Source organism: Euprymna scolopes, chromosome 17 (genome assembly GCF_053919585.1).
Source record: "Euprymna scolopes isolate OS-2025 chromosome 17, ASM5391958v1, whole genome shotgun sequence".
Taxonomy (NCBI): Eukaryota; Metazoa; Mollusca; class Cephalopoda; order Sepiida; family Sepiolidae; genus Euprymna; species Euprymna scolopes.
This window is the reverse complement of record NC_136498.1, coordinates 88,944,308-88,963,398: the sequence shown is the minus strand read 5'-3', so window position 1 is coordinate 88,963,398 and position 19,091 is coordinate 88,944,308.

Sequence of the window (19,091 nt, the reverse complement as noted above, 5' to 3'; positions counted from 1 at the left end):
AACCAAAACATCACACTTATTCCATTTGCATATGCGTAATGAAACGCTTTAAATTGATCCTTGATTTCGATTGGTATATAACTTTATTGCCGCGAAGAATCGATGCAATCCAGATTGCTGTAAAGAATCTCTGCCATTTTTCTTTGTCACCAGTCTTTTTTGGGGCAATGTGATCATTCTCAAACACAATGTACTGATCTAGCACACATTCGGCATGTGCAATGATTTTGCACCTTACAAGAAAGAATGAATGAATCAATGCATGTATTCACGACAAGATACAAAAAAGAAAGAAAATTATTCACATCCAGAATAATTTTGTGAAAGAACGGGATGCCACAACTTTCAAAAAAGGATGGGGCAGATTTGTGTATTTGTGAGCCTCCCAGATATTCGACTAACTAAGCATCTAACGAGATTCGACTTTCCTCTTTTGGCACATCTAAATATATCGACATATATTATGCTATGAAAATTTGCTTGTACAAACCATATCAAAAATAACTTAAGGGCTTCAGAATCTTCCCATCATAGACAAAAATTACAGGCGTTACATCTTTCTTTGCATGGTTTCACCATCTAACAATTCCGTCAATTGATTGCAACAATCCTAGAGAGCATCCGAAATGGCGTTCGAACATTTTAAATAAATCATCCAACTGGGACATCCAACATTTGGTAGATTGGTATTAGTAGTTCCAATACTAGATAATAAAACATCGTCCACAATGGAAATTGGAATTCACTAGAAATCCGGTGTGCACCGATGGAAAGATTGGAAAGATGCAAAATGTTTGTTTTAGGCTGCCCCAACCAATGTTTATCCAATATCTTGTGCCGATAATAATAAAAAAATCCTTGGATTTTACATATCAGTTTGACGTAACTCAAGTTATTCAAGTAACACCAAAGTAACAGCAGCTGAATCGGACTGCTTCCACAAGGTTAATAGATATTCAAAGACTTTGCGTCTTTGAATATCTATTAACCTTGTGGAAACAATAGAAAAGGGATTACCTCAAGCCAAATTTACCCTTCTTTCGGGCACTTTCGGCACTGCATTTATCAGCGATATGTTCTTTTAGAGAAAATATACACATCCTTCTGCTATCATAAAATACACTACATCCTAAAATATAAAATAATACAAAGGCGAGGCAGTGTGTGGATGCCCGTGCTGAGTCACAGTTATTTGCCACTTTAAAGTGAAGAAATTACGCATGCACACTGATTGATTTGATCGTTTCTGATTACGCATACAGACAGATTTAATTTGATCGCAGACAATGCTCACTAGAGGACACCGTAAGAAAGGTCTGGTTACTTCAAAATTGCAACTCAATCTGTGCCTTTCTGAAGAGATTTCAAGGCGTTGCGTAGCCGTACCGTACGATTGGCACATCCCGCATGTGCAAATGAATTTATAAGTTGCTAGCAGTTTGGGTAAACATAACACTTCGTCCATTTAAAAAAAAAATTCTTCCTGATTACAATCTGTGATATAAATTCAAACCGAGACCACAACAATTCGTTTCAGCGGCGTCGAACATTATTATGAATATTATAAAACTTACAATTCTATTTGCAAAATGTGCGCCTAGTTTGCTGTTGCCACTTTCGAGTGTTGAGTTTGTTACAAAAATCTCAGCAGTCCCGATAATCAAGGCGGCGAAGAATCGATTCTCTTCTAATCGTGTTGAAGAATTTCACATGTTGAATTTCAAGTGTCCCGTCTTTTCTCGTATTTATCACTTCTTCTTGATGCGGTCCCAATATACGAATTTTGCATGTACAATCTGAGTGAGTAAGGGCTTCAATTTTCGAATTTTGCCTGAATGCATGTGTCGGGCTTCAATTTCCGCTTAACACAAAGAGAGAAGATATCGGTTTGTGCATCCCATTTGTGGTTTTGAGCACATGCACTACCAATGATTAAATGATTTCAGATCAGTACACTATGAATAGTGTGTGATTAACCCTTCCAATTTTCCCCGCACAAAATGCTTTGTCATTTCACAATTTCATAATTTTCTCAAAACAAAAAAGACATAACACAAAAAAAAATTAGGAAGATTGTCTTTTAAATGCTTTTCCAAAAACCAAAATAAGATTGTTCTCAACTTTCTTACCTTCATTTTCACTTTCGAGGATACAATGAAACCATACCTTTCATGTTCACAATATTTCTAAAATTTTTATCGTTTTTAGAGAATAAATTTTTATCGTTTAAAAATATATGGAAGAAGTAGAGAATAAATTTTTAAAAAGAAAGAGGATCAAAGGAGAAACATGAAGCTGTACAGAGACTGAAAATGTAATAAAACAGGCCCAACTCACTGACATTTGATCATTCGAAGTGACAGCATCTGCGTCAATGGCTGTAAATGACTAAGTTGTCTCTGATTCTCGTTTCATTGAGCATGTGGGAAAAGGTGGCTGGATTATGCAAGCTATCTTTATATTATATATCACCAAGGCTCCATGTTCTGTGCTGGAAAAGAGTCAACAGATGGAATACCTTATAATTAATACGATATATACTTCTGTATCCTCGAGTGACTTTTTGGCCTTAATAAAAAATCCAATATATGTCCAATATATATATATGTGCCAATTAAATCCAATATATATATGCCAATTATCGATCGTGACTAATGGCCAAATTCCATTTGATTCATTAACTGGATTGTTATGCAAAAGACAGAATTTATTTTCGGCAATTTCATTTGTCTCTTTTCCTGGACAACTATGGCTGGGGCAAAGTTTTGTTTAAAGCTGATACCCGAATTCGATGGTGGATTCCGTGATTCCCCTGAGATTGGCTGGAGGGTCCTTAAGCAACTGAGTGCTGTATAAAAAATGCTTTATACAAGCTACTAAACATTTGCCACTAGGAAGCTCAAGCTGAAGAAACTTGGCAATGGCACTCCACTGGCGTATGCGTTTGTGGCCGGCCTTCCCACCAGCATAGTCCAGATTACATGGAACATTTGTTAGTATGCGCTCGAACCATTTTCAGAGATGAGGAGGACCTGAGGGAACCGTTTGTAATGATGGCGCAGGCTAAGAAAATAGTCCCAATTTGAGACTCACGACCAATGGGACATGTTTCTGCTGTGGCCAGCGAGGCATATCGCCAGAAATTGTACTAACAAGGGGCAGGGGCGCCCGCGCTGTTTCCAATAAATCCATTTGTCCCAAAATTGTGCAGGAAATGCACGCAGTGGCGCCCTGTTTCCCATACAAGATTTACTCTCGGAAGAGATGGGACTGTGCGATTTTTGGAAACCATAGTGTGTGCTGCAGTTCACATTTATCGGATTGATTTTAACCCTTATCAAAAAGCATGCATCGTGGAGGGGCGCACCCCGAACTCAAGAATAGCATTGCAGAGTACTCGATACCAAAGGCCCGTACGAGAAGGAACTTGAGTATGGATACCCCTAACAAGCTGGGACTAGCTGGCGAATCAAAAGTTTGTCCGGTGCTGGACATTGAGACGTACACTGCTGATGCTGACGTGTGCGCCAGCAAAGATGAGAGAATGAGGGAAGAAGGGCTCCAATGTGTACTTGCGGAAGTAGACTTGCGGAAGGCTTATTTGTGAGTGGATGAGACATCGTGGCCGTTCCAGACAGATACTGCTTTTTTTGGTGCATATTTTTTATTTTTTATTACTTTTTAATGATTTTTTTTACTTTCAAATTTTTTTTTTTTACTTTATTGACGTAATCTGCTTCAATTTGGCCGGGTAATGGCAAAATGTGTGCATGTATACAGTTGTTTTGATTTCCCCACCCACCTCGCCACACCCTTGCTACGTTTTTGAACACTTCTCCACAGCATCCCTACACCCATTGTCTCAGAAATTGAAATGTTGCATCTAAAGAACACTTTATTCTTGTCTCGAAGTCGCATATGTGTTTTTGTATGGTCGACGTGGAGTTTGTCAATGAGTCCGCAACGTAGGCTTTTTGGAATTAAAATTGTGAATTGAGTGTATTCCTTAGATTTTTTTTTTTTTACTCGCTATTTAAAATAATTAGTAAGGGGATAAGAGTTATTGCAAGTACTTGCAATAACTTACGTTAGTGATCCACAACTCGCATGTCGTGTGGTTCTAGTCCCTTCCCAGCACCCTCTGACTTTCCTGTCCACTTTCTGACTTAATTGCTTTGATTTCGTATTAACGATGGAAGAAAAACGATTGGAGAAAAAGACTGTGTTAAGTTTCGTTGTTATGTTTCGTTATACGCTGGAATTTGACGCGCCCATTATAAAGGGTGTTCAAAAACAAATCTCTGTCCAATGAATTCAATTTTGCATGTGCAAGATGGTGTGAAGAATCAATGCAATACATTGCATTGATTCAAACATTATCCTCGATGCTGTCCAGATTTTGAGTGTAGAATATTTCTTCCTTGGAAGTATTTTACACTCAAAATCTGGACACATCACTTGGAAATCTATAAAATCTGCCTGTAACGCTTTTTCCATGCCGTCCGAATTACAACGAATTTTCCATGCAGTCCGATTCAGTACAACGAATTTTCTTCGCAATCATTGCATCGATTTTTCGCGGAAACAAAGTAGTCAAAACTGTTGATGTATCCAAAGTGTTGATGGTTTGTTTCTTGCCTATCTGACTATAAAACGAATTGTAGTCTCGGTTTGAATTTTGTCCAGGAAGAAGTTGTAGCCAGGTGCTTTGTATCGTTTTTCCATTATTTCGATTTCGATACAAACTTTTAAAAAATTAAAATTGCATTTGTATTAAAAAATTTCTTTTTTCAATTAATAGAATTGAATAAAATTTTTTTCAAATTGACGAATAGAATTGTCTTTCAACTTTATTATAAAACTTCTTTCACGCGGGATGTGTCAATCATTAATGTCTTTCGTACACAGATTTGCAATTTGAAACAACCAGCCTCAAAAGAGATTTATTACAGTCTCCGACCTCCGTAACGTTTGCTGCTTTGTCTTAGATTCGCAGTAACTGTGGCGCACGGGCATTCACACACTGCCTCGCCTCGTGAAGTTTTTTTGCTAACAAAAATCAAAGATTGCATAGGGCATAAGACAAATTAGAATTTAGTTTAACAGCAATGTTTCTAATTGAATAAATTGTGTTTTTCATGTAAAAAGCAAGATCTCTCCTTAGCAAATTCTGTAAGGGCACTTGTACACGTGTTACATGATATCATAGCTTATCAGCACAATTGCGCTGTTTTTTTTTTTTTTAACTTTTTCGACAAGACCTTTTTTTTTTTTTGGCCTTTTTCGACAAGACCATTTTTGTCATTACTTCGTAGTTTTTAATAATATTACTTAATAGTAATATTATTTAATAATAATATTATTAAATAGGTAATATATCATTTATCATCAAATCCTTTCCATGACATTTTTGAATTAGTATGCCAGACTGTTTTTATTTTTCCTTTTTACTTTACTAAGTAAACCAAAACAATCAGAAGCAAATATATGCAGAATGCATTTTAGGTTTTTTGAACCTAATGGCCGATACATCCATAAACTATGCCCCAATTTGGATTTTAGGCACAGATGTCATTTTGTGGTTAGTTATTTATTTAGTGCCGTTGTCAAGGAGATAACATTTTCTGAACTCAATATCAAATGCAATATCAGTTAAATAGTAGAGAGGATAGTGTCGGATTTGTCTTTTAGAAAATAAACTTTAATTAAACCGGAAATTATCAGTAAAGTTTAAATTGTACCTTAGATTATTTTTCACACAATCACAATTTTCATCGTTTAGCGTTGTTTATTATCCCCGGCGCACACATCACAATTTGTGTAAAGGTGGTAGAATTTGATGCCAGGTTTCCAAGTCGTGACAGGCAGTTTTTGAGGGAACCATACATTTTGAGGGAATATCAATTTTGACTTTTGAACGGAGTATTTTATAAAATGGATAAATCGATAAAGTTGTTATATTTTCAATCATGAAATGAAATGTCTATATATTGAGCATTTATTTTATATATTATTACTTTTCAAGATATTTGTTTGACGAAATTCCTTATTAAAATTGTAATCGAAATGAATGGTGATAGATTTTACCGTTTGTAGTTACGCATGTGAATGCATGTTCTGAACATTTTTTTTTACGGAGTTTATTTTAGAGTGTTTATAACAATATAGAAAACTTGTAACCTCGATAATTTTATTCTTTTTCTTGGGAAAATTACTTTGGGTGCGCACGTTGCACCTAAAGTAATTTTTTACATATATATTTTTTACATATATTATTATACCTTCGATTTTACATACCTTCGATTTTCTGCTCTAAGAATGGCATTATGTTTAACACATACAAATTCGAATTCTGTCAATTTGGAGGCTTCCAGATAACTTCTTCAGGAGTGACCCCTTCTGATACAAGCGATACAGGATTTTCCAGTCCCATGCCAGATCATGGTTTTGGCTTGTCATATAATGTGGCTTGTTAGGACCTCGTCCAAATTTGCTTATAATCAAAACCTTGAAGATGCATTCAGAAGGGAAATTTGACAAATTGGAGCAAAGAAGGAATGGGCTTTCTAACTCCTACAAAAACATTGCCAATGTATAATGGAAAAAGCCCCAATCTGCTGTTCCGAAGGTTGGCATCTGATATATGCACGGCAGCAGATTTTGCACGGATGCTGAGCGCAGATACGCTAGAGGGTGAGGCATTAGAGAAATGCCGTATGTTCCTCATGTTACAGACCATGAACCTCTAAAGGGTTTTGGCGATCGAGCAAGATCCAAAACCCCCGGCTAAAGGAAAAGACCCTGACCATACAGCATTTGCCCTGTGAAAGTAGCACAGAGGCCCTGATGCAGTTTCCCGCCACCAGTGCAAGCCCTCCTATTTTCAACAAAACCCTCTTAAATACTGGAGTCGAACTACATAGCAACATTTGCAGACAGCAGTAATATAGCCATGATATCATCAGACCTAATTCGTTCAGCAGGTCGTGGCGATCAACAATATAACAAATTGATAGACACAAGGCTTTCGAAAAACACTTAATCTCACTGCGCCTGAAATCCGTGAGTATTGGGAGGTGAGGCACCGCCTTAGCACTGAAAATGGTCTAGTATTTCCAAAACACAACGAAAAAAGGTCCTACACTCTGCACACTGTATGCGAGTAGTCGGCATGAAAGCACGTGCCAATGAATCGGCCAGTGATGGATGCATCAATCGGCAGTATTAGGGCAAATTGCATGGTTTGCTCAACCTAGTCAACCAAGGGAGCCTATCCATTCTAACACATATCACAACGCTCTTTCCACACAAGAATAATCCGCACAAAAAAATCGTCATGGATATTTTTTATATTGGATATATATTGGATTTATATAGATAGGTTGGCTAATTTTATACCGCCACACTACTACAACCAAATTGATGTCCATATGCCGACAACTGTTCCAAACATATGGTGCCCCAGCACCGATTCCACTTTCAGCACGTTCCAAGAAATCTGAAAACATTAGGCACAGATTATCTTTAATTAATTCTGTAAAGAGAATTGTGAAAGGAAACAGGCCCCCAGGGTTCCTTGAACAGGCCTGGGCCATCTTGCAGCATCGGCAGAATTATTACTTCACGGTCGACTACGTGACTCCATCCCTTCACAGCTTTACAAGCCTCATCAACACACCAAGATACAATAAATATACCGTTACTGTAGCCATCCAAAATCCACCGTTACTGTAGCCATCCAAAATCCAGTCAATCGCAGATGGAACACAACGGGCAAAATCATCAGTATGGAATACCATATCGACAATACCGAATCAAAGTTAACGGATCCGGAAGGATCACACTTAGGAACGTCCGTTACCTCAAAAAATGTTAACTCAAGCCTAGGACCTCCAGCGATACTACATTCTTGCATCTCCCACATGTGTATGTGTCGCACATACACAGCAACCAAACCCCAACAACAAACCACACATACGCTCTTTCCACACAACAAACTAGGCCTAAAAGAGATACACCTCTCATACAAGAACAATCCGCACAAAAAAAAAAACTTATCGAAACCGAATCCTTTGATAAGGTATCAACCAAGGAAAATCCTTTCAATATACATATAGGATGTACGTGTAGAAGGATTTTGAGATTAAGATTCTCTGATAGGACCTCTGATCTTTTTGAAGCCAATTGCTGTAAAGATTTTTTTCTTATTTCATCGCTTGTATTTGATATTAATACTTATATTTGATATTAATCATCGCTTATGAAATATTAATGCTTGAAATCCTAGAATTATTTGCTAATAATCTGGTAATTTTAAATAATAATAAGAGGTAATTTTGTCTTAAAAAAATATAGCCGACGTAAATAGAATCAACTTTTTTAAAAAAAGGGATAACCTGATAAAAAATTGTAGATTGCCTGTCCAGAAAAAGATACAGAGCACGAATTCTAACTGGCATGGGTTTACCACTCGGCTCCTTTCCACGGGAAATTCTTGCCGTTGCATAAGGTAGTCCCATTGTCGATTAAATCGGATGGCATACACCAGTAAACCAGAGAAAAGTGTACTCTATCTGCGGGTTCATATCTCACTCAAACATATCCTAGATAGCCAGGAAGAGCCTGAACACCAAAGTTCCATCTTGGATTGGAACTTTCTCAATTTTAACAAATCCGCCGTATATGATATGATGAAAAGACTTTAACTCACTTTCACTTTAACTCATTTCGTCTTTAAGTCTATTTTTTGCAAAAACATTTTTGCTAGACAAGACCACCTGGACATACACTTTTCTAGAGAACAAATCCTTCACAATGGTCCAGGATTTGGGCGAGGAAAACGGCCATTAACACACCTTAGCTTTCGCAAATAACCGACCATTTTGTACGATAACCATACGGCAAACCCATATGCTTCCTTGGACGCGTCGCAAAACAGGTGCCATGCGCAGAAAGCGGAAATCTCTCAACCCTGAAAGGTCCCTGGCTAGTTTTCTCCAATCGCTGAAGTGGATAATCCCAACCTGCACCATTCTTGTACTTCAGAATTTACTTGTACTTTGCCACCTGACAGTGGCAAATCTACATTAGATCTATAGTAGAGTTGTTCCAACACTCTGCGACTGTACGGCTAGTTTTCCATTCATGAGTATGTTGAATGTTGAAATTGGACTCATCAAGACACTAGAAACCTTACAAACTTTTAAGAAAATAGCAGAGGATGTATCAATAAAATACTCCCAAATGCCAAATTACCAAATGCAATGCCTCCTTTTATCGCATTAATCCCAACAATACCATGCACCAATCCAAATAATACCACGCACCTCCAGAGCATCAATCCAAACAATACCACACACCACCAAGAGCATCAATCCAAACAATACCATGTTAAAGTGCAGTCTTAGGGAGGGATGTTAAGAGTCTTAGAGAGATTGTTCGCCCTGTATAGGCATATATTCATGTTCAGAAGCTCTTTGAGTGTTCAGACAGTGTAGATATGAGATGTGTATGTGCGTGCATTTAAAACCACAAGATATACTTATAATAATTCACTTTACCTTTTGGTAGAATTACAAGACGACGACGTTTATAAAAGCACCGGCCGTGCCAGATTCTGAGTCAAGTATTCAAAGCTTCACATATTAAGTTTCAAAAGTGACCGTCTCGCTTCTAGACGTTCGAATCCCAACTGGACTTCCTCTGACTCTCCCCAGTTTCTCCTTTCTTAACTCTAAAGTTTTCTAACTATATCTTTCTAGATATATTATCGCATATTATGTTAAAACATTTCTCTTCTTTCACGTGTTCATGCGTGTATTGTATTGTACTGGAAAAATACAAAAGGAATTTTAACTCAATAACCTATTTTTCCAATATGTTAAAAACATGTTTATTAAATTATCTTGTATAGTTGTATATTCCTCAATTGAATTTTTCATAACAGACTTGTCAACGCACATTCTTTTTACATTCCATTTTCTAATTCTCTCTCGTAATCTATTTCTAAACCTAATTTACGTTCATTTTCTCTATTTTTATACTTACATGAAAAGGGGACACACAAAAAAATGTATTTTTATTTTGCACCACCAAAAAAAAAATCTCTTTCCTCGGCCGACTTCACAATTATTATATTTTTATAAGATCAGAACCTTTCCTTTGATTCACATCATTTGAGAACCTGGCATTTACTTTGATTCACATCAGCTACTTTCCAGCCACCCATATGCCGCAGATTAGAGGTTTCCACCTCCCTCGAAATGGACGACTCCCTTCGTCGCAAAAGTGTCCTGATCGACTAGTCTTATCTTTGTTTTTTTTTTTTTGTTTTCTACGGGACATACGAAAGCTTCTTCTTCTTCCTTTTTTTTTTTTCTCTCTCACTCGGATTTCCTTCTTGAAACTTCGACTAACTAACTTTGCGCCTTAATTGCGCCTAAATTTTTTTTGTGATTTTTCTTTTCTCTCACCAGAGCTTCCAAGATCCAGCAGATATATTCATGCGTCTCTAAAAAAAAAAAAAAATACGAGGTTATATCTTTCTTACGTGCCTCGGTTTACTTAAGAATTTTCGTATTCTTTCCAACGCCTGTCTTACCACTTGCTTGGAGTCGTTACGTGCAACCAGCTTATTTTAAGCACTTTCCAAATTTTTCTTAAAAATTGACTTGGTAGATGTGCCCCTATTCGAAAAAGTGGTAGGGTAACTACCAAGTCACTTTTCTTGGAAAAAATTATAGGATCTCTAAAAAAAAACAAAAAACAAAAACCAAATGCTAAAAAAAACATCTAAAAACTCTCTAAATACCTGTTTACGTAATTTTAATTCTTGTCCCCCTTCATAAATTCTAACAGAATACGATACGTCTTAACTAGTTTTATTTTCTCCTAGACTGTTTATGTGTATATTTACTGTTAACTTTGAATTCTTGCTGTGAAAACTATTGTTTACTATAGACATTTACAACATTAACACATTTTCAAAAGAAAATACCTGCAAACACACACACAAAAAAATAAAAATTCGTTACATTATACATTTCAAAAGCCGAAAATTATACACATTTGATTTTCATTTCTGCATCTTTTTTTTTTTCTATATTTTATTTATTTATTCATCCTTTTAATATTCGAGAATTTTAAATGTACTTTCGACTTTTGACACTAAATTGTTATTATGATTGACAGTTTCTCTAAACAATTCAGACATTAACACACATTTTTATGAATGACACACATTTTCTATTTGTGTGCGACCGTGTTTTTATTTTATTTATGAAATATTTGTGGGTAGTTTTTTTTTTTTTTGGAACTGACCGTATCTCTTTTATCATTCATTACGGCCGATGCCTTTTTTTCTTTTTTTAATATTTGCACAAGCAAACTTTAGTTTTCTGTGTGCGTGTGTGTTCAAATTTATTCTTCTTTTTGTTCGCATTTGTGATGTTTTTTTTTTGTTTTTTTCGTGGTTCCAAAGTTTTTTCTTTTTTTTTTTTCTAAACTCACCGTTGCTGGGTGGTCTGGTCGCTACCGCCCCAAATTGTATTTATTGTACCCCAGGTTCGGTTTTGCATCATTGATGCAATTTGGTCAACGGGCACCAATTTGTATTTGTTATATAGGAGTCTTATGGAGTCTTATAGGAGTATGGTATAGGAGTCTTAATATAAGTTTTGTAAGTTTGTGTAAGTTTGTCGTTGTTGTAAGAAGTTGTTGTAAGAGATTGATATTGTTGAGAGACTTAGAGAGATTGTTCGTTTTATAATATTATAATGTTCATACGTGTAGAAGCTCTTTGTTCAGACAGTCTTAGTGAGATTTGTATGTCAAGACATTTTAAACCACAAGATAAAGACGACGTTTATAAAAACACATGATGGATTTATTTCTTCTCACGACCGGCCGTGGTTTTCTGAGTCAAGAATTCAAAGCTTCACAAGTTTCAAAAGTGACCGTCTCGCTTCTAGACGTTCGAATCCCAAACTGGACTGACGTCCTCAGACTCCCTCCAGTTTCTCCTTTCTTAACTCTAAAGTTTTCTATATCTAGAACTTCCTATTTTCCATGACGTCATACACATGTTAAAACATGTCTCTTCTTTCACGTGTCCAAAACTTTTTCCTTTGTTTACAATTTTAACAATAGAATATATTCTAACTATATCTTTCTAGATACATGTTAAAACATTTCTCTTCTTTCACGTGTTCTGGATATTGTACTGGAAAAATACAAAAGGAATTTTAACTCAATAACCTATTTTTCCAATATGTTAAAAACATGTTTATTAAATTATCTTGTATAGTTGCATTCCTCAATTGAATTTTTCATAACAGACTTGTTAACGCACATTCTTTTCTTGAAACTATTTTATCTCTAAGCTAAACAAAACAATGGTTTGTTGAGGTTCGAATTTCGTCTATTCTATTTCATTTTCATTTTAACGAAATCTCTCTATTTTTATACTTACATGAAAAGGGGACAGCCCTTATCCTGTAACACATGCACCACCAGAGCATCAATCCAAACAATACCACACACCATGATGCTATCATCAATCCCCAAAATACCACACACCATCAGAGTATCAATCCCAACAATACCACACACCATCAGAGCATCAATCCCCAAAATACCACGCACCACCAGAGCATCAATCCCAACAATACCATGCACCACCATAGCATCAATCCCAACAATACCACACACCACCATAGCATCAATCCCCAAAGAGCATCATAGTTTGAAATAGTGACTACTCTTCTGTTGGATGAGCCTTCTATGGAAGGCTCATCCAACAGAAGAGTAGTCACTACATGTCAGGACATTCAATTTGAGTAGTCACTACATGTCAGGACATTCAATTTTGTTGTCTTCCAGAACCAACATCGATGCAAACATTATCAATAATTTTCCCCACTGTAAAAAACACCTACCTAAACATTCTTTCTTAGAACTGCCCGCCTGTGGAATTGTTTTCCGTTTTCCTGCTTTCTAGTGCAACGTGAACAAATTTCTGATGAGCCGTTCCACTTACCGAACTTCCATTACTATCGATTACTATATTGTCCTTTTGACTACTCTACACTCTTTAACCCTTATCGGCCTTCATAAGTGGTGACGTTTATGTAAAAAAAAAAAAAAAAAAAAAAAAAAGAAAAAAGCATCCTATGTCAATTAATGCCGTAGGAATCTCTGGGTACATCGCATTTACACTTTGGTATGTGGGAGTAGGCTGGTACTGATGCCTTGTCACCTTGTTCATTTCGCAAACAGTCTTGGGCCCTGTGTCCAACCTTGCCGCAATGGGGTCCACGTTTTCAGCAATCTATGTGACACTTGCGGCCTAGCAATACTCTAGCACATGAAAAAATTGAAAGGGCTTAACATATTTTAATAATAGCATACATAGAAAGAGCTTGATAAGCTAAGAAAGAATCTTTTTTCAATTTTTAAAATCCAATTAAAATTAAGGAAGTTACTATTTTTGTGCCTTGCACATTTGGATATTTTTCCCTCATATGCGTTTCGTCACATTTTTTACACTACTTTTTCAGTAAAAATGCTATATCTTTGTTAAAACACAAGATTAAGCAATAGAATTTGCTATATAAGTGTATTTTTGTGCAAGGAACCAGGATATGCTACTGAAAATCTCTGGAAATTAATGGTTCAATGTAATAATAAATATGCTACAATTCCTTAAAAATGCCATCCATTAAAAGAAAAGAAGTTAGAGAACTCCAAGCTTAATTGCAATGCATTTTATGCGTAAATAACTAAAATCTAAATCTATGACAATTTAAAAATGAATGTATTGCAATATTTCTTTTTGTAGCTTACTGAGGAATTTTGTTTGGTGAGAAGTTCTGCCACTTGGACTGATCATTATTGTTAGGGCTAAGGTTTTAGGAGGCTTATTTAAGAGAGGTTTTTTTTTTTTGTTAAGAGAGTGTTTAACATCTCAATAGATGTTAAACACTCTCAATATCTCAATAGATGTGAAACTTACAAAAATTACAACAAACAGTCAAAAATAAATGTTATTTAAAACAAGTGACATCATGAACAGAAAACGTGACGTTTGGTAAAGTATGAAGTATTGTTTTGTCCCACTTATATATATATAAATATATATATATAAGTGGGACAAAACAATACTATATAATTATAATATTATAAATATAAACAATATAATATATTATATATATTATATATATATTATATATAATATATTTTATATATAAAAATATATATATATATATATATATAATATATATATATATATATATATAATATATTTTATATATAAAAAAACAAAAAAAAAACAAAACTTTTTGCTAAAGCTGACAAATTGTTCACAAATTTTGAATGAATTTGATTTTGATTTGCAACTAGCAGGGGATACCAGGCATTGCCCAGGTGTGTTGCGGTGATGTAGTAAGGGTGGGAATAAAAAGCAGCCTGGCGGGGGTGGGGTGGGGAGAAACAACAGGGTGTTAAAAAAAAAAGTGGTAGTAGGCTGGAACCCGTACTGCGAAGGAGGAAAAAAGGTGAGGTTAAAAAAAAAGTGGTAGTAGGCAGGCAGGCTCGAACCTGTAACGTGAAGTAGGAAAAGAAGGTGAAAAAAAAAACTTAACGCATTGCATGTTGCATGCGTCAAATTTAAGCATAGTCAATCAAACGTGGTATTTATTTGCTTCCCTATGAAAGCAAATTAGACACAAGGTCGTTTTTAATGTGAGGGGAAAACCAGTTTCCCCCAAAAAGGGGGCACTCTGGCAGTATCCAAAAAAAAAAAAAAAAGTAATTGTCTCAGCACCAAGCATCTCAGGGATACAATGATGATATACTCAAACAGTGAGTATAGCTGCTTATGACGATTTTTTTCATTTCCTTGGACCCAGTAAGGTGTAGAAAGGGTTAGTTGTCAATAGCATCAGTTTTCACCATCTGATTGGCCCTTGCCATCGCCTTCTAATGATAGTATGTGTGTGTTTTTTTAATTTTTCATATGAGTGTAATGTGTTTGTGTTTCTCTTTATGGGGGTTTACTATTATTAGGGACTGTCATGACTAGCCGGTTGGTCGGGTCGAGCCTGCCCATCTAGCCGAAGTAAGGGCCAAAGTGGAGTGTTGCTAACTCACAGCCATTTGGTTCCGAGGTCGTGAGTTGCTCAGCCACCAGGATCTCGTTCTAAGGCACTATGGGTCGCCACCTACGGCCAACAGGTGGCCCCATTGAGGGACTTTTACTCTCTGCAGGGGGGCAGTCAGTGTATTCTGATACTCCGACAGGGTCTGGGAGTGGGGGTGGGGAATAAAAAGGGGAGGGAGAGGGGCTGTTGTTTTTGTTTTTGGTTTTGCAGAACAAAATTAAGTTTTACAAAAAAGATCAGAAAACAAAAAATATCAATGTAGGTGTATTTCGTCTCAGGAAGCCAAAAGACAGCCTGATCTGGTAGCACCAGTCGAAAAGAGGGGATGACTTTCGAAAATATCAGCGAAAAAAGCGACCCCTCCTTATAGAAAAGTGCCCAGTTGAAGGTGAAGGAATTAATGTTTTTAGCCAATTTTTCAATATTTGTTGTCTGAAGGGCCGAGCTTGAAAACGATACCAATCTCCTGAAAATCCATTACCTCTGTTGAAAGTTTTAGACAGACATACATACATACATTTAAAAAGAAAGGTAAGATTTATATTATAGACTAGCGGGGGTGCCTGGCGTTGCCTGGGTGTTTTGGAGGTGCAAAAGAACAAAAACGCTTTGGTAGGAAGGTAGACTCAAACCCGAAGCCTTGATGCGGAGATGGAAAAAAAAACCCTGACATCTTACCCACTCGGCCACCGTGGGAGAGGAAGTGAAAACTGTTTTAATTTCACGATTAAAAAGTTAAATGACATGTGCGTGAATTTAATGAGGTCAAACATCATGCGACTTAACTTTGGTGCTGCAAGCCTGTTTCTGCGTATTTGTTTGTTTCCCCTGTCAAGATATTGGGGAAAAAAAAAGCTCCCCTAAAAAGGGGAGTATCCAAATGAACAGCAATATATTCCAATGATTGTGTTGCTGCGAAGAAGGAAAAGTGTTCCATGTGTGAATCATAGGATGAGAGGGGAGTAGTAATTCTAGTGCATTCACCTCTAAAGGACAGAAGGTCTGTTCTGTTTGCTGTCAATACATGGGGGCTAGAAGAGGAAGAAAAAGCAGTAAGCATGATTGGTTTTATGGGAAACAGAGCAAGACTAACTGCGAGAATTAGCAGAATCCCTTGAAATCTGTGATTATCCAAAGTGTTATTGTCCATGTGTATTAGTATTTACTCCTGTGCCAGGGTTATTCCCGGTAGGAACAACAGATTTACCATTGGATGGACTCATGGCTGCAACTATGTGATAGCTCTGGTCTCTGGTTCCTTGCTCTTGTTAGTAGGTCTCCCATGATTAGGGTCTCAATTTTTGGTGCCTGCTGGAGTTCGATTGAAATTACATCAGGGAACCCCATGACAAAAATCAGTTTGGCAAGTCTGATTTCCTCAAAACCAGCTAGTTCAACCAACTGCCAGACATTGTTTATGTAAATGTCCACCTGCTCGCCAACCCATTTCATCATGGTTAACTTCCTATAGGCTGTGAACGCACCATGCATGAATACTTCTATCAGCTCAACGTATAGTTGGTCAATCTCACTCATTTCCAAGTAGCGGGCCAATGGATCCCCCTCCAAATACAATGGCAGTAGCAATCTATCTTTTGAAGTCCTGCTACAAACCTTAACTTCTGCTGCTACATCTCCCTTATCAGTAAATGGCAACCCGACATGTCACTGCTTAGTTGCATTTTCACCATAATGGTCAGAATAGCTTCAAGTGTTGAAATTATAGTTTCCTTTAAACTGCCGAATACCGTTAAATCTTTGTGAAAAAAAAAATTTTGGTTTTAGATTTAAAAATCTGTTACTGTTATCTGCACATGCAAAAACAATTCTTTTTCGTTGTTCATCTTTCTTTCTTTCCACTGACATGTGAATTAACTGTACGTTGAAATGACTTCAAATCAATAAGGTAATTTTCTCACCAATGAAAGAAAAACTGGCTTTTTATATGCCCAAATTAGATTATGTCTTGATTTGCATATGTTACCTTTTCATTTCCTATTGGCCGGGTTTTGAGTTTGTGTGTCGATGCCTTTTCACAATACGCACATGCCACCCTTGGACACTTGTTTCCATGACTTATCAGTATTTGTGTTTCTTCACTATAATGTAACATTTCTAAATATAAATACAAAATGAAAAACTGAAATATCAAATTAATCAAAAACAAAAAAACTGAAACAAGAAATTGACATGACTATATTTTGAATTATTTTTTCTTAGATTTTCTCCTTGACAATATCTTCATGCCAAGTATATTTAGAAAAACATTCCATATTTCCTTAGAAAACACTTATTTACAAACCATTGTTTCTGCCTATTTCCAGAGCATATATTTTTATGATATACAAAATATTACCGATATTCTTGAGGAGGTTTCATCATCTGCAATCAGGCTAAAAAAATTAAAATGCATCCAACCTTATACAAATTTGCTTTTCATTCCAAATTCCAATTTATTTAACTATTAACTGCTACAAATATATATAGATATATTCATCATCTTTATAGCAAAGTTTTGTCGAGGACATTATATTGTTTACAGAAATTATGTAATCATAATGTTAAAATAAATATGCTATTTTTACAGCATTTCAATAAATGATACATTGAAATTGTGAATGTGTACATTACTGATGCTTTTCTACATATAAACCAAATGTTAAATATATAAATAAATAGTTATAAAGAAATCAAATTGTACAGAATATATCCATTATTTAGTGGGGGTGGGTGGGGGATTGTGTCAAATATCCTTTTTCTGTAATTTGAGATTTTTTAATTTATAAAATACTAGCGAGGGATACCCGGCGTTGCCCGGGTGTTTGGAGGTCTGCGTGGAAACTCTGGGGGTGGGGGGAGGGGTTAAAAAGAAATATAGTAAGTATGAGGATCGAACCCGAACCCTTGAGGCAAAGTTGTAAATTAAAGTGTGAAAAAAAAAAAACGTGCGACGTTAACCATTGCCCCACCGCGGCATGCTAATGGAAATACGTTTGAATTTATTTAATTACTTGGATTTGGCAGGTGCCAGTTTTAATGAGTTAATGAGGTCAAGTTTGACTGCGGGATAGTACCTTCATTTACTGCTGAACGCTTTTTTTTTTCCCCAAGATGTTATAGGAAAAAGACTAACCCACATGCGGCGAGCGACAAATGTTGAATATATATCTTCCCGAAATCGAGCAAATTAAATAGACAGGCGAGCTTCATTGTTAACGTTAATATTACGATTTATATGTGATATAAAAAGTTTTAAAAAGTTGTGAAGCGAGTGACTGCTTCTCTGAAAAAAGCCTTTTGTTGACATACAGAAAAAGCGAACACACATACATACATACATACATACATTTTCGCTTTTATATATATAGATTTTATTATTATATTTATGAAATAAAAGTTGTGGATATTTTAATATTAAAATTTTATTCGAAAATTTAACAGAATATCTGTTAATAATTATTTTCTTTTTGGATGATCATGCATTTGGAAATGGTCAGAATAAGATACTTGTTAAGCAACAAAGAAAAACAGAATTATAGTTAATAAGAGATGGGAAGGAGTAATAAAGATAAAGTGAGAATGGAAGATGAGAAAATAAGAGATACAAAGAGAAAATTGGAAGAAATATAGGAGGATTATTTTTTTTATTCTTTTCAATATGTAACAATAGAGCAACATATACTAAAACTATAACAGATTTTATACAATAGTTTTTTATGTGTAACGCAACTTTTAATAAATAAAAGTTGTGTTGTTAGTTTTTATAGACCCGATTTCATTCATAAAACAAAACAATGCATCTTTAAAAAATAATACAATTTATTAAAAAAATTTTCAATGAAATATCTGAGACTTATTTTATGGAGAAAATTATTGTTGTGTTTAGAGGGTTGTCTTGTCATTTCAAAACAAAGGCAATAATATTAAAAAACA